This window comes from Arachis ipaensis, chromosome B5, assembly GCF_059453495.1.
Source record: "Arachis ipaensis isolate K30076 ecotype BB chromosome B5, ASM5945349v1, whole genome shotgun sequence".
Taxonomy (NCBI): domain Eukaryota; kingdom Viridiplantae; phylum Streptophyta; class Magnoliopsida; order Fabales; family Fabaceae; genus Arachis; species Arachis ipaensis.
The window spans coordinates 38,259,823-38,275,597 of record NC_142440.1 but is presented as its reverse complement, the minus strand read 5'-3'; the positions used below and the strand labels follow the sequence as shown (position 1 = coordinate 38,275,597).

Below are 15,775 nucleotides of genomic sequence, written 5' to 3'. Positions count from 1 at the left end.
ATCCTAAGTAGGTGAGAATATGCTACTTGGTGGAGTCAGTATGAGAAGAGAGCTATGATGGATACCGCAGAGTGAAAAGACCAGCATTTTATGTGGTGAAATTAAGGACCATGTGTTTTGGCTGAAGCTCTTTCAAGTTTAGAAAGAAGTTTGGAACCATTGGTCAGCATTGAATATTTGTTCTCTTGTGTGATTGGTAAAATATTTGTATCACTTTTTTTTTTTATTTATATGGAATATTCATAGAGTTTAAGTGCTATAAGTATTTTTTTTTCTTTTTTCATTTTATTTGCATTACGAAACAAACTTGTACAATGATTATTGATTAATGAAAGAGGTTATAAAAATTTTATTTTGTGAATTTAATGAAAAATTTCATGTTGTAGTAATTAATTTTAGTACATTTATATTGTGTATAATATAAAATAAAAAATATTATAATATAACTAAAAAATGTTATTAAAGATCTTTTGTAATATTTTTTAAGTGTTAAAAAAATATCTATGGTAACATTTTTTGAAGTATTACAAAAAAATATTTATGGTAACACTTTTCTAAGTGTTAGATAAAATATCTATTGTAACATTTTTTAAGTGTTACAAAAAATATCTATAGTAACATTTTTTCAAGTGTTACAAAATATATCTATGGTAACATTTCTTTAAGTGTTACTAAAAAATATCTATTGTAACATTTCTCATAATATTAGTATAGAAGATCTATTGTAATATTTTTACTAAATGTTATTAAATCTTTAGAAAAATGTTAGTAAAACTCTTTAGTAATATAGGGTATATTTAACATTTGTTAAATGTTAGTAAAAGTTAAGTATGTAGTAGTGACAACAAATAACTAATCACCCAAACCACATGAGCAACAAATGACAACATAAACAAGTAGTTCAGTTGAAAATGATGACAACACGTGAGTATCAAGGAGAACAAATAACAAACCGAGAAAATGGAGAGAAACTTGGTAGGGAGCGAGTATACTCCCATGTCCTCATTTAGGAAAATTTCTGTCATTTTTACTCCAGTTTTATCATAGGTTTTCGTTTAATTCTCTTTGCGAAAGAGGTGGATATTCTCAATATCTATGGATATTAATCTTTAAAAAAGTAAAAAAAAAAAAAACTAACACAATTATAGTTAATATAATCTAATATAATTGAACCAAATTTATTATATTAAAACACAATCTAAACACAAATTTAATACAATTGACATACACATAAAATTTACTATATACACACTAAAAAGAAATGAAATAAAAATAATTTTTAATAAAATAATATAACATAGTTTTTGTATTTAAATGGGAGTATTTCAATAATTTCACCTTTTGTAAAAATTTGGTGGATTTTTATGAGACAGATATCTCTACTTCTGATCTTTGTTTTCGTGAGATTTTCGTGAATTCCCGTAAAATCTTCTCACAAATAAGACCTATTTTTTCAAATATTTTTCTCATTCCTAAGAAGTTCAAAAGTGATAAATTTGTTATTATTAAATTCAAATTAAAGTTAACTAAGTATAGTTTTCTTAAAAAGTATGAAGATGTGTGATTTTATTAAAATGAAATTATTAGATAGAAAGGCTAAACGAAGGTTGATACATTAAAAAATAAGTAGCATTTCGATTCAATTATTCACTGTTGCATTAGTTATATATTATAATATTCTTTTATTTTTTTTTAAAATAGTAGGTTATATTTTATTAATTATTAAAAAATAAAATATAAAAATGTCCAAAAGCAGGACAGTATAATAAAAGGTGGGAATTTCTCAAAATAATACACTGAAGGTATTCATCCAATGGTGCATGGTCAAAAAACGAAGAAAAATCTTAAAGAAGAAAGAATGATAAATCAAATTGAATGAAACTAAGAGTTTGCCTCATGGAGATGACGATCTAAACTGGGAGTTCTTTGGATTTCACGGAGCAATTTGACAGAGCTTGCTAGAATGGCAGACGGCATTGAAGTAGAACTTTCAAAAATTAACTGGTTGCAAGCTTTCCAGCAGTTCTAGGTAATTGAGGATTTCGGTCAACATTCTTCAACGGGTTAAGCATCTCTGTTGATGCAGTCCACCATGTCCAAAAGTCGTTTGGACTCTAAGGGGGAAGACAATCACGAAGATAAATCTGAGACCATACTTCTTTAATTCTAGAGCAATCGATCAAACAATGATTGACTGTTTCTGTTGCTTCATGACAGTAGGGGCATATTGGCGATATAGATGGAATGCGGTAATGAATCTGAGCAAGCACCGGAAGCCGGCTAAGGAGAGCTTTCCAGATAAATAACTTAATTTTATGAGGCAAGTTCAACTTCTATAGATTAATCCACAACTTTTTCTGCTGCATATAATTAGGGTAAAACTCCAGAGACGGATGGTAAAATAAATAGCCAATTATGTAACTTGAAGCTGTATCATATTGTTTGGATTTGTTCAAATTCCATTGCAATTTGTCCCTACTCTACTAAATTTTAACTGACAAAATCCTGTCTGCAACGTCTTGGAAAAATAATTCTTGAATGAGATTTTGATTCTAATTTCTATCTTCAGTAATTAGATCTTTAACTCTTGGAACCAACTCAGAAATAGCCTGTCTGTTTGGCATATCAGAAATCATTAAAGGATACGGAGGAGGCAGCCAAAAATTCTCAAAGATTTGGATATTTTCTACAGTACCCACAGCCCAGTTAAGACCTTTTTCAACAATCTTTCGGCCTTTCAGTATGCTCCTCCATCCCAAGAAGGTAAGACTCTAATTTCTGCCGTTATAGCATTACCATTGCTAAAGTATTTACCTCTTAGGATTTTGGATAGTAGGGAAGTAGGTTGTGTTACGAGTCGCCAAAACTGTTTGCCTAAAAGCGCTAGATTTTGGATTCTGAGATCTTTAAATCCGAGGCCTCCTTCTCTTTGTGAGTGAATCATAGTGTCCCAGCTAATCCAAACCATCCGCCCTTCAGAACCTTTTTGTCCCCACCAGAACTGAGAAAGTAGAGAGTGAATTTCCGAAATTAAACCATCAGGCAACTTGAAGCAAGACAATGTATAAATAGGAATAGCTTCTCCCACTGCCTTAAGCAATACCTGTCTACCACCTGACGATAGAAGATTGTGCTTCCACCTTTAGATTCTTTTCCGAACCTTCTCTTTGATCATACTAAAAGAAGCCTTTTTCGATTTAGAGACTGTAGAAGGAAAACCAAGGAATCTATCCTGAGTCCCAATATGATTAATATTCATATAGTTAGCTAGTAGTGTACGAGTAGTGGAGGGAGTGTTATGGCTAAAGAGCAAATTTATTAAGATTTACCCTCTGCCCACTGATGCTTTCATAAGAATTCAATAAATGCAAGATGTTTGAACATGCTTCAGGATTAGCCTTATAGAATAAGATGGAATTGTCAGTAAAGAGGAGGTGGTTGACCTTGGGACATCACTTATGTATTTGAAGACCTTGAATTAGTCTGTTTTGTTCTGCCTTATCATGTGTAGCAAGAAGAGAAACATTCTGCACAAAAAAGAAAAAGATAGGGAGATAGAGGATCTCCTTGTCGAATACCTCTATTTGGTTTGAAAAAACCATAAGGTTGTCCTTCCACAACGATAGCATAAGAAACAGTTGTCACTAATTCTCGAATCCACATGATCCACCGGGAGTTAAAACTAAACTTCTCCAATATAAACCAAAGAAAGTGTCATTCCACCCTATCATATGCCTTACTCATATCTAATTTTAGCGTCATTTCATTTTTGAGTCCCCTTTTTTTGTTCTTCAAGTAATGCATATACTCATGAGCAATTAGGATATTATCAGAGATTAATCTGCCTTTTATAAAGGCACTATGCGTAGGGTTAATTAGTCTATTTATCATACCCTGAAGTCTATGTACAAGTACTTTATAGATAATCTTGTAAAAGACTGAGGATAGACTTATTGGTCTTACCTGATTCATATCTTTAGCATCAGAAATATTGAGAATAAGACAGATCTGAGTGTGGTTAAAACCCTTCAAAATTCTGCCTCCTGAAAAGAAGCTCTTAACTGCTCGAAACACATCACCACTAAGTATGTTCTAGAAGTTTTGAAAAAATTTTGCTGTCATACCATTATCTTCTAGAGCACTTTGAGGATGAATGCTAAATGTTGCACGTTTTACTTCTTCCATAGTCACTGGTCTTTGAAGCCTACGGTTCATGTAAGCTGTAATCTTGAGTTCAAATTTAGTAAATAGAGGTTTAGAGTTTTCATGACAAGTGGAAGAGAAGATGTCCTTAAAATAAGATTCAGCTACAGAAATAATATCAGCATTTGAAGTAACCACTTCACTATCACTGTCAGTTAGTTGCTAAATTTTATTCCTTTGAGTTTGATTTTTAAATTTCTAATGGAAGAAAGTATTCTGATACTAAAACATCATCAAATTTTTAATATTAACGATGTAAAACAATTTGACATTACTATATGCTAATTAAGCCCTAAATTTGTAACTGTTAAACAAAGTTGAGAAGTATAAGGCATTAACAACGTTGGAGTTATATTATATGGGAAATAATATTTGTTAAAAAAAAAAACCTTCCTTAGTACAATAATTAAGTCTATTATTGATCACTACATATGTTGTAGGTTATATATATCTTTCTAATATTTTTATTTATTTATGTATTTTAAGGACTTAATGTATGGTAAAAAATTGTGTTTTAGACACTTCAAATATTTCTTCAAGGAAATTAATATCATCACTAGCCTTAAGATATTCAATGTTTGGCCAGATACATTTCATCTGAAATTAATTCATGTCAGTTGGATGGAGAGAGAAAAAAAATGATTTTTTATTAAGCCCTAACTCTGATTGAATCTTAAGAGTTTTAGTAAAAAAAAAAAAAATTAAAAAAAATTTAGAAAATTAAATTTTTATTAGTTAATATTAATTATTTTTTTTTTACTTTTAAAAATTTACATTTTTTAAATGATTTAAAGTTTAGGAGGGTTGAAAGTTTATGATTTAAGTATAGAATTCTCAATAACTAATTAACTAATATTAACTAATAAAATTTTACATATTTTGCAACAATAGTATCAGCATTTAGTACTTGTTCTGGCAGAGCTTAATAAGGATTGGGGTCCATGTCACATGTTATCGATTCGACGGATTTTTGACCTGTATGCACAAAAGCGATCCGTGCATCACTTTAATTATCCCGCAACGAAGACTTGAACAGTTGGCGGAAGCTTCCAGGCAGACGGGCCTAAGTTAGAGGGTCCACCCGAATACAAGGTATAAATGGAGAGGGACCTACTCCTCCCCTAAAGTACATCATCTTTACCCTAATTAACCACTTTTTCGTGCGGATACTTACTTTGACATCGGAGTATTCTTATAGGTGGTCCCATTTGTCGATCCACCGACGATCGTGACAGCATCCTTCCCCGTATAACTCGCATTCAGGTCCAGATACGTTCTCAATCCTACTTGTTCTCGACCCGACGTCTAACCGACTCCGAATCCTTACGAGCAATCGAACAGCACTCAATAGTGATAAGAAATTAAAATTCTTCAATCTTCAATAATAACATTACCAACAAATGAAAATCAATATTATTTAACAAAAAAATAATTACCTACTTTATTGTTTTCGGAAGGAATGTTCTACTGAGAAGTGACCACGAGAGTTAAATTGTGGTCTTTATGTTGGTGAGGGGGGTGATGGAGAAAATTTTTGGTATGATGGTTGAACAAGCATGATCAATGCTACGAGAAAGATAAACAAAGGAGAGGATGGGTGAAAAAAAGGGAAACATGGGAGAAGAAAGGGATAAGGAAAAAAGTGAAGAACCAAAAATGATTGGTGATGAAGGAAAGAGTGAGATAAAAAGCACGAATAGATAATAGAGGTGTGAAGGAAAGAGCTATCTGCTGTGGCATTGTGCCTTTAATTTGTCTGGATGAGTACGAGCATTTGAGATTTTGAGCGAAAGACTGAAAGTGAGTGACTATGTGTGTCCTAACTCCTATAACCTTGATGTAGAACGGTCAACGCTGCATTTGTTTTCTATGCAGGTCTAACTGGACGGGGTTAGAGACCCGAGCCTTGGTTCGAGTCTAATTTAATTAATTAATTAGTTGTTTTATTTATTGAAATTTTAGGTTTGATCGTTTTACAATGAAGCCGAATCAAATTATCCCTGAAGTAATTGAGTCTGTATTGGGTCTTTAGGTCAGATCGAGTCTTAGAGAGTTTAAATTCTCACAAAATTTTTTTAACAAAATAGGACTAAGTGAATTAGCTATCACCACCACTATCACCACCTTATTCATCCTCATCATTATTACTTCTACTATTTCTATTATATAATCATATTTTTATTATCGTCATTATCTCTGCTACCATCACCCTTACCAATCCAATACCATCAACATTAATGTTCTTTTATCTCGTTTTTTATTTGATGTTATTTTTTTTTAAAATAGTTTTCATACTGCAATTATTTTTTTCCTTTCGACATCATTTCTAGCAATAATCTTTCTCTATTTAACCACCATTAGTAAAAAAAATTTAAAAATAAATTTATTAATAGTTTATGGGATTTAAAATTTCCACAAATTATAAATAAAATCCTAATAAAATTAATTTTCATTACTATTTAATGAATTTTTTAAAAGAAAAATCGTATTATTCCAAAATAAAAAAGTTGAAAGTAGGGACGGATCCAAAAATGTTATTATTGGGCCAATAACACATATAATATTAAAAATTATATAATATAAGATATATTACAAAAATATACCGATAGAGAAAATATATTTTAAAATACAAAAAATATGTATGTACTTTTTACTAACAAAGTGGTCGATTCTTTGTATCATAAAATTCATCGATAATAGAATTTGTGTCAAATTTTTCAGCAATTTTCTTTTCAATATAATTAAAAGACAATTAGCAAGAAATTTATTTTTCATTTTGTTTCTGAGTTATTTTTTACAATAGTCATAGTTGAAAAAAATCTCTTAATTGTAGTAGTTGAAACATAGAGAATTAATATAAAATAAATTAAAAAATACGGCCACAAGAAAAAAAAAGAATTCACTTTATGAGATTTAAAAATTTTATTTAATTAAAAAAATATTAGTAATAATATTTTTTTAGATTTTTTAAATATTATTACTTACTGTTTAGATATTAAAAATCATTAATATTTAAATTAGATTGGACTTTTATTTATACTAGACTAAATATTAAATATTTTTTTCTTAAATTAAATTATACATAATAACTTATTACTATTATTTTTTTTTTAAAAAGTTGGGCCAATACCTCCACTCACCCATGATTGATTAAGAGATAAAATATTCTTTTTTTAAAACAGAAACCGCCTGTCTTTTGTAAAAATAGACAAAGACCCGCCGTTGAGTGTTTACTCTATAATTATCATCGTCATCACCTCCTTATGTTTGTTGGCGTTGCTATAAAGTTGATGACTAGAAATTCAAAAAGAGTGAAAGATGCAGGTATACTGAGGAAGAATCTAATATTGGCTTTATACATAGTGAAAGATGTGACAATAACAATAAATGGAAAATGGTATCTGTCTTTAGTTTCTCCATCTTGGCTAACATCATGGCTAGGTTCATAGATATAAAGAAACTCCATTATTAGTCCATTACATAGATTTCTCCTTGCCCACAAATATTCACACCTTTTTATTTTGTTCCTCCAGCATGCATAACTCTACAAGTCTCCACTCTTGCTGATGAAGAAACATTATTGTATAAGCAAGGAGTTTGGGGAACTCTTGCATTCAACCCACATTATTCTTACGATTTTGTGAATTTGAATAGCGATTTTAATAGAGCAGATTCGACAAGATTGATATTTGTTCTCAAGAAGAGATTCTGCAGAGTTGTGAGGCTGCTATTCTATTGCATCATTAACTTCTGATGATTTGACTTCTCAATATATATAAACCCTAAAATTTGAACAATCATCTTCTCGTATTCTAAATTTCTTGTCCCACAGATATATATTGACTAATGCTAAGTGAAAGAGTTAAACCGATACATTTTTGTAGAGAAAAAGGAATGCGTTATATTTGTAACAATCACTTTTCCATTATCAATATAAAATTTAGATTCCTCGTTTTCCCTAATTTACCTCCGATCCAACAGTCCATGTATTTTTCTCAACATGTGTTAATAAATCATGTGTAAGCATCGAAGGTTCATTGATGTTAGGCTCATTACAAAGGTTCAAATTCAAATATACATCATTTCATCAATATAGTAAAGAAAACACAATAATGTGACCAAATCATTTTAATATATAATTAAGTTTAACTAAATTAGTCTAATAGTTTAAGAATTGATAATTAGATACTATATTATGAAAAAAAAAAAGAAATGACAAAAGAACAAAAAAGAAAAATTTAGTTAATTTAATTAAAAAAATAATTTTGTTATCTAATATTTTTCAAAGAAAAAATAAAAAAAGAACAGGTACATATCTCACACCAGCCAGCGCATGAATTTTAGGCAACTAATTAATTAGTAAACCCATCAATTTGAAAGGTTGAGATACATGGCAGCTAATTAATTTTGGGTAGGGGTGTGCATGGGTCGGGTGAAACCGGGTTTGATGTGACTCAGATCTGACCCGAAATATATATCGGGCCTATTTGTTAGACCCGAATTCGTCCCTAAATCTGATGAAACCTATACATTTTCGAGCCACGATTATACCGGGTAAAAACCGGGCCATTAACATTACATTATCTTGATACCTTCTTATAAGCTAGCATGTGAAAATATCCAAATTTTCAAGACTCCAACCATTATTTGACATGGTAAAATTCACTTAGAAAAATATAACAAGAACCAATTCTTCTCTAAAATTAAAGTATAACCATAATCAATACTAATATTGTCTAATAACATCAAATATTTAAATCAATACAAATAACACAATATTATGCATTAGTCTAAAATCTTATGCATTTTAAACATAAAACATTAACTTATAGTCTTATAATAACTAATAACACAAAATATTAAGGTTTACAATATTTAAATTCCACATAAGAATAGCCATCATCCATAACTAATAACACAAAATATTAATTGTGTATGATGACCGGACCACCGGGTCGAGTTCGGGTGACCTGAGCCATGGCTCGGACCCGATCTGAAATAATGACTGAGTCGATCTTTAAGACCTTTACCTGGCTCTAGACCCGGTGAAATCACACCAAATTAGCCCCTAAAGTGTTCGGGCCGGGTCATGCACACCCCTAATTTTGGGCAACTACTCAAATGAAGATAGATGGCAAAAATAACTTTTTTATAAAGATGTTTTGTTTAAAAATATAATTAACCAAGTTGGGTTGGTCTAGTGGTTAGCTCACTAGTGTGCTTAAGCAAGTGTCGGAGGTTCGAATCCCGCTTTGTGCATGCAGTAACCCATTGGCCAATAGCAAAGCCTTAAATGAAGCTCAGTACTGCGACGAATTAGTCCTTGACCTGCCGGATTGGAGGATACCGTGAAAAACAAAAAAATATTATTTATTTATTTAGTCACATTTTAAATAAAAACAACATTTTTATATCGTATCAAAATTTAACTATACAATCTATTATAAAAAAAAAAAAAATTTTACGTTAAAACAATTATAAAATATTCATTATACTATCCACTTTAATTTTGACCCACTTTAACTAACAGATAGCTGGGTATCCCATCTTCAATTTCAATCTTTATTTTTATCTATGGCAATTTATAGCGCGGTAGATATAAAAGTCTTGTGTAGAGGCTAAGCGAATAAAAAAAGTCCACATGATTGCATTTGAAATTAATTTGCCTATATATAAATAACGTATAAAACTTTCATGTTTTCATATAATTATTTCGAAAATATTTTATAGATACTAAAAATTAATTATTAAATAAACTATTAGGTATTACGTATATTTAATTTATATATATCTTTTTAATAGAATAATTAACTATGAAAATAATATTTTTTTAGATTTTTATGTTATAATAATTAATCAAACCTCTTTATAATATAATAATTAAATTTGTTTATAAACAATAATAAGCTTTTTTTTTTTTTTTTTTATCAAAGATATGAGATTCGAACCCGTAACCTCTTAATTGAGTATGGAGAGACTATGCCATTTGAGCTATTACTCAATGACAAACAATAATAAACTTTAACTACCAGCATTGTCTCTTTTGTATTTTTATTCGTATTTTAATTCAATGTGAATTAAGTTTGATTATATAAAGCTTGATTAAAAATGTGAACATAAAATTGTTCAGTACTCCTATTTAAATGGTTGATTGATAACTATTTTTTGATGTTTAGGTAACATAGTTATAGTTATTTTTAGAACAATAATTTTAAATATGAAATGACTTTTTAGCCATAAATTGACTAACATCTCAACATTACAATGCCAAATTTTCTTTTCTTTTTTCTTTTTTCTTCTAACTTCTGCTGGCGTGTATTTATATTTCTTGAAATTTGAAGGTATGCTTTTAAATTTTAGATTTTTGCAGCAGCTTCACATACAACATTGACTGAAGAAATACCATTATACCCGAAGCAGAGCTTTTAAACTTTAATTTTTATACTTTTAACAATAGGAAAACTCTACTATATGTATTTGTTACTTCCAAAATTTACAGTTTCGAAATATATTACCACAGGTCCAACAATCTTTTGAGATATATTAAATATTCGATAGCATCAATTTCATTAGGAAAGGACCGATTCCCACCAATTGAAAAGAAATTAAAAGGGCATGCTTGAGGAATTAAGGATCTCATTATCGTCATGTTTGAATAACTTTAATTTTGATGCAACTAATGAAGTTTCTCTTGGTCACCACCCACCTTATCTAACATCATGACTAGGTTCATAGGTAGAGAGGAACCTCATTACGTGGATTTCTCTATGCCCACATACATATATAACTTAATTCACACCTTTATTTTATGTGTAAAATAACAAAAGTTACTGTCCATTATAAAGAGCATGTATGTTGTTGCTGATTTGTCTAGCCATGACACTAACTAGTAGCTAGTAAAGCAGTGCAAAGGGTTAATCATTTGTTGGTTGTGTCTTGGAGTTCCTCTGAACGCTTCATGTGTGTGCTAACTTGTCCAATAATCTAGCTAGTAACCATTTGCTATAAAAGATATAGTAAGTTCTTCAAATGAAGTGTTTGGGGGAACTCCGGGGTGCATTCGACATTGCTTAGCATGAATGAGCCGAACTTGTTTTACTCTTTAACATGGTTATTATTATTAGAATTTAATTTTCATTGTCACTATTATTATTACTATTTATTATTAGAAAAAGTTTAGATAAATTTAATACCTGTTATTTTATCAAATTTAAAATATATTTTCAAATATAATAAACAAACATCAATAAAATAGTATAAATTATTATAAATTTGTTATTTAATATTTTCACCTTTGATGTTGGTCGCAGTGATTAAGGTAATTCTATCTGTTGCTGCATTGGAAAGGATGCATATTGCATTGTGACATTTGGAGAAGCTCAAATATTCATGATTATGTGCAGCAAATAACGGCGTGGTTTGAAGTTGCAGTGCTGCTGGCTGTTGTGTGAGTCACATTCTGGCTGTTGAAATGCAAACTTTTATATATTTGTAATAACTTGAAAATTAAATTAGTCTGTTATGATGATATCCATTGCAGTTAATAGCAGAAAATTTAATTATTAAATTAATTATTATATCTTTATATTTTTAGCATATATTTTATATTTTAATATGTATTTTATATCAATAATTAATTTAAAGACTGTTTTTTGTACATGTAATATAATTATAGCAGTCACATTATGGCCAATTTACATGAATTAATAGATATAAATTTGTGCATAAACAAGTAGGGCTGCGTGTCTCACTACAAAAAAAAGAGCACAAAATGGCAGCAACATATCGGCGTTTTTATAAAGCTGCCATTATATTTATAAATTAAGGCGGTTTATGCAGCTGCCATAATTTTCTTGTAGAAAGCAGCGGTTTTTTGGTGCTTCTGGCGGTTTTAAACGCCATTACCTACTCTGCTTCAGTGATATAAAAATTCTTCTATTTCATTAATAAATATTGTGCTATTTAATCGAACCTCCATCGCAAAGTGAGAAACCAGGAAGAAACTCCATCGCAACATGAGATATGCAATCTCATCCACGAGGCTCTCTTCTGGCGGCAAGTCCTCCATCAACGCTTTTCTTCCAGCTGGATCTCCTCCATCAACGTTTCTTCAATTGATGGATCTGCTGTGTGATTTTTCCTGCTCTACCGTGTTGTTCTCTATGAAACTTCTCCTTCTCCATCTTCGTTGAATTAGGTTTATATACAAATCCACATTCTCTGCTTTTAATTACTCATATTTTGTTTTGCAAATTGTTAATACTTCTATTTCTGTAATTTTAGGTTTTGATTTTCTTCCTTGTTAGCAGAAATTGGGGGTAAAGTCTTCATGTAATTTCTTCTATTTTTTCTTACATCCGTGTATACAAATTTCCATTCTCTTTGTGGTTTTGATTTATAAATATGCTCTCGGTTGGTGCTTTACTGATTTGCATAGCACGTGTTTGATGAATTGCTTGAATGCTTACTTTTTTGTTTATACATTTATTCAATCATTGTTGTATGTGACATATCGCTTTTGCAGACATATCACAAATTCTTTTATTAGCTTGAAACTTGTTTTTGTGCTTTGTTAAGTTATTTGCTTTAGAGAACAATGAAGTTGTTAATAATCAGGTTGTTTTATATGCAGGTGATGAAGATAAATAGATTTGGAACTATTTAGAAGATGGAAGCTACTTAAATAAGAACCACTTGAAGATAGACATCATCTTTTCATTCATCTGGTGAGTATTAGCATGCTGAACTTAAATAGTGCTTGTGACCTTGAAATAATTAGTTTAAATTTAGTATTAGCATGCAGTTTTCTTATCAGCAGAGGTTGCTGCAGTAGCTGCAAGAGCTTTAATGCCAGAGCAACATGGTCTTGGTGGTTTAGCAATTCCACTCACCAAGTAACTCACACAAGGCTTTAGGTTCTTAATTACATCACTGCATGATGAAATTGTAGCCTCAGAACTAGTTACTGAGGTTACTAAAATCATAAGAACACATGTAGCAGCAACTGATTTCATGCTTATTTAATTAATTGTTATATGTGGTGGTGTTGATAGTGGTTTCAATTTGCATTGTTGGTCTATGTTTAGACATTTTTATAGGATCAAAGGAAGCTAAAAACTGCAAGTAAAAATAATTGTTAAATAGAGTACAAGAAAGATGAGTTTGATTTTGATTGTACAAGAAATTGTTAAAATTTTAAGTTTAGGTGGAAGTAATGAAGAAGGGGTTATTTAGTTTAAACAAGTAATATAAGTTGCACAAGATAATTGGTGCATATATAAATATTTTACAGTTTTCAAATCATGTAGGAATTTGATCACTATGGACATTTAATTCTGTGCTGGCTGGTAGTAAACCTTGTAAGGGTTGTTTATCACTATTGCACACTTTGTTAGTAGCGGTGACAATGAACCATCCAGGAGCAGAAGTGGGGCTAAGGAATAAGGAGTGGATCATCAAGAGCCACCAACCACCAAAATCAAAACTCAACAGAAACAAATAAAACAACCAAAACCTGTAAACTAAGTTACAAGAGAAAAAACACACACAACAACACACACACACACCCTGTGTTTTGTGTCTTGGAGATGGCAATGGCAATGGCGCTTCTTCGCAGGCTTTCAACTTCCATGGACAAGCCTTTACGTCCTCTCTTTAGTGCAGGCACAATTGTTTACTACAAGGTCTTCTTTAATCAAATTTCCAACCATATATGCTTTATATTATATTATTATCTTTATAATAACAAATATTCATATTCATAATGTTCTATGCTCCCCTACCTTAACCAATTAACTACTTGCCATTCCTTTCCCTTGCTTTTGAATGTAGTTCTCTTTACTTGATGAAGCTGTTTACGACAAAGAAAAATCCTGAGTTTCAGTAAGCTTATTATATAATTACAGTTAATATTATGCATATCTAGATATACATATTGTTTCAACTTTCAAGCAGAAAGGAAGAAAAATCAGACTTCTATCATAATATATTGATTTTCCTTTGCAGTGGCCAAAGCAATTGAATGCTTCACTTGAGGAAGTTGATCCTGAGATTGCTGATATAATTGAGCTAGAGAAAGCTAGACAATGGAAGGTAATATATTAGTTTATTATTACTTGCATCTTTGCCAGGGATATAGAAAATCTTGAAAAAAATTATCCAACTATCTGAGTTTATGCAAAACATTTGATATTGCTGAGTTTATGCTGCATGATATGATTCTTCCTAGCCAGGGGGAATATTGGATTGAATGTTTTATTGCCTATCATATATGATGATTGATGAGATGATGGTAGAGTTTTGCTTTTCAGTTTTCACCACACATATGGATTGACTTCTTGTTTTTGTTTTTGTGAAGGGGTTGGAACTCATATCCTCAAAAAATTTCTGATCTTTCTTATTTCAGGTATATTGACATGGCTAAAACACTATGCCAGAAGCGTGCCTTGGAAGCGTTCCGGTTGGATCCAGCGAAATGGGGAGGTAATCACACAATACTAACATAGTACCTGATTTGTTTTTCATTGTATATGAACAAATTTCCCTGTTTTGGCTTCATAGGACTTTGCTTTCACATCTCACACTTTCTCCAATGAATATTTCTATGTTCAATATGTTGTTTTAATTCCCAAAGGAAAGGGGAAAAGAATCAAAAAAAGAAAAAACAAGAGAGAGGAAAATGTAGCTTATGTGTCTCTTACCCCAATGTTGCAGTAAATGTGCAACCTCTGTCTGGTTCACCTGCAAATTTTCATGTGTATACCGCATTGCTGAAACCTCACGAGCGAATCATGGTGCTTGACCTTCCTCATGGAGGGCATCTTTCTCATGGATACCAGGTATTATCAACTTCCCTCACTCATTTACCTGTTTCAATAAAATCTAGTTAGATATATGGAAATAGATCAATGATCACTGTTATCATTTTTCTCCCCAATAAAGCTGTTATGAGATTCACTAGAATAACTTAGCAGTCTTTTATGAAACATAAGATTATTTTGATTAATGGATTTTCATTTCAGCAATGGGAGCATTTCTTGTCTATTAACATTTGTATAGAGTTACAATCAATTACTGCATGTTTGATTTACTGCATCTAACAAGGATTCAGGTGCTTTATGCTTGTATAAATGCATTTCAGGGGTATCACTTGAGCACTAAATCTTATACAGGAAAAGTGGCCTTATCTACTTTGAAGAATGCATCAAGGAACAAAGTTATAGAGATAGGTAATATTCATATCCTTACTCTTGTCTTCATCATTGGGACGTAATTGTCTGACTGCTCCTAGCTTTATGATCAATCTGAAGAATTCATTTATATATGAATTTACTTGCTTTATCATCTTGTATTTCTAACGGAATAGGAACAGTTGTATCATATATAAATTAATGCCAAGGTAGAGATATATGTAGAGATAGAGATTATTGTAAAACTAAAAAATCCTAGAAAAATAATTAATTAAAACCATATGAAAATTAAACAGGAATTATTATATATCAACAGAAGCACCACATACACATAACAGTTCTTATTAATAACTAGAAAATAGAGTATAATTATTAATTATTAA

The 15,775-nt window shown here is 30.7% G+C and overlaps 1 pseudogene across 1 annotated transcript; it reads left to right on the top strand.

Moving 5' to 3' along the window:
* The first annotated feature begins 13,424 nt into the window (after positions 1–13,424).
* LOC148563893 (serine hydroxymethyltransferase 1, mitochondrial pseudogene) lies at positions 13,425–15,475 on the top strand (annotated as a pseudogene). Its single transcript, XR_015883345.1, has 6 exons — positions 13,425–13,886; positions 14,035–14,085; positions 14,209–14,295; positions 14,609–14,685; positions 14,917–15,041; positions 15,344–15,475. The product of XR_015883345.1 is annotated as a serine hydroxymethyltransferase 1, mitochondrial pseudogene (transcript).
* Positions 15,476–15,775: the final 300 nt, after the last annotated feature.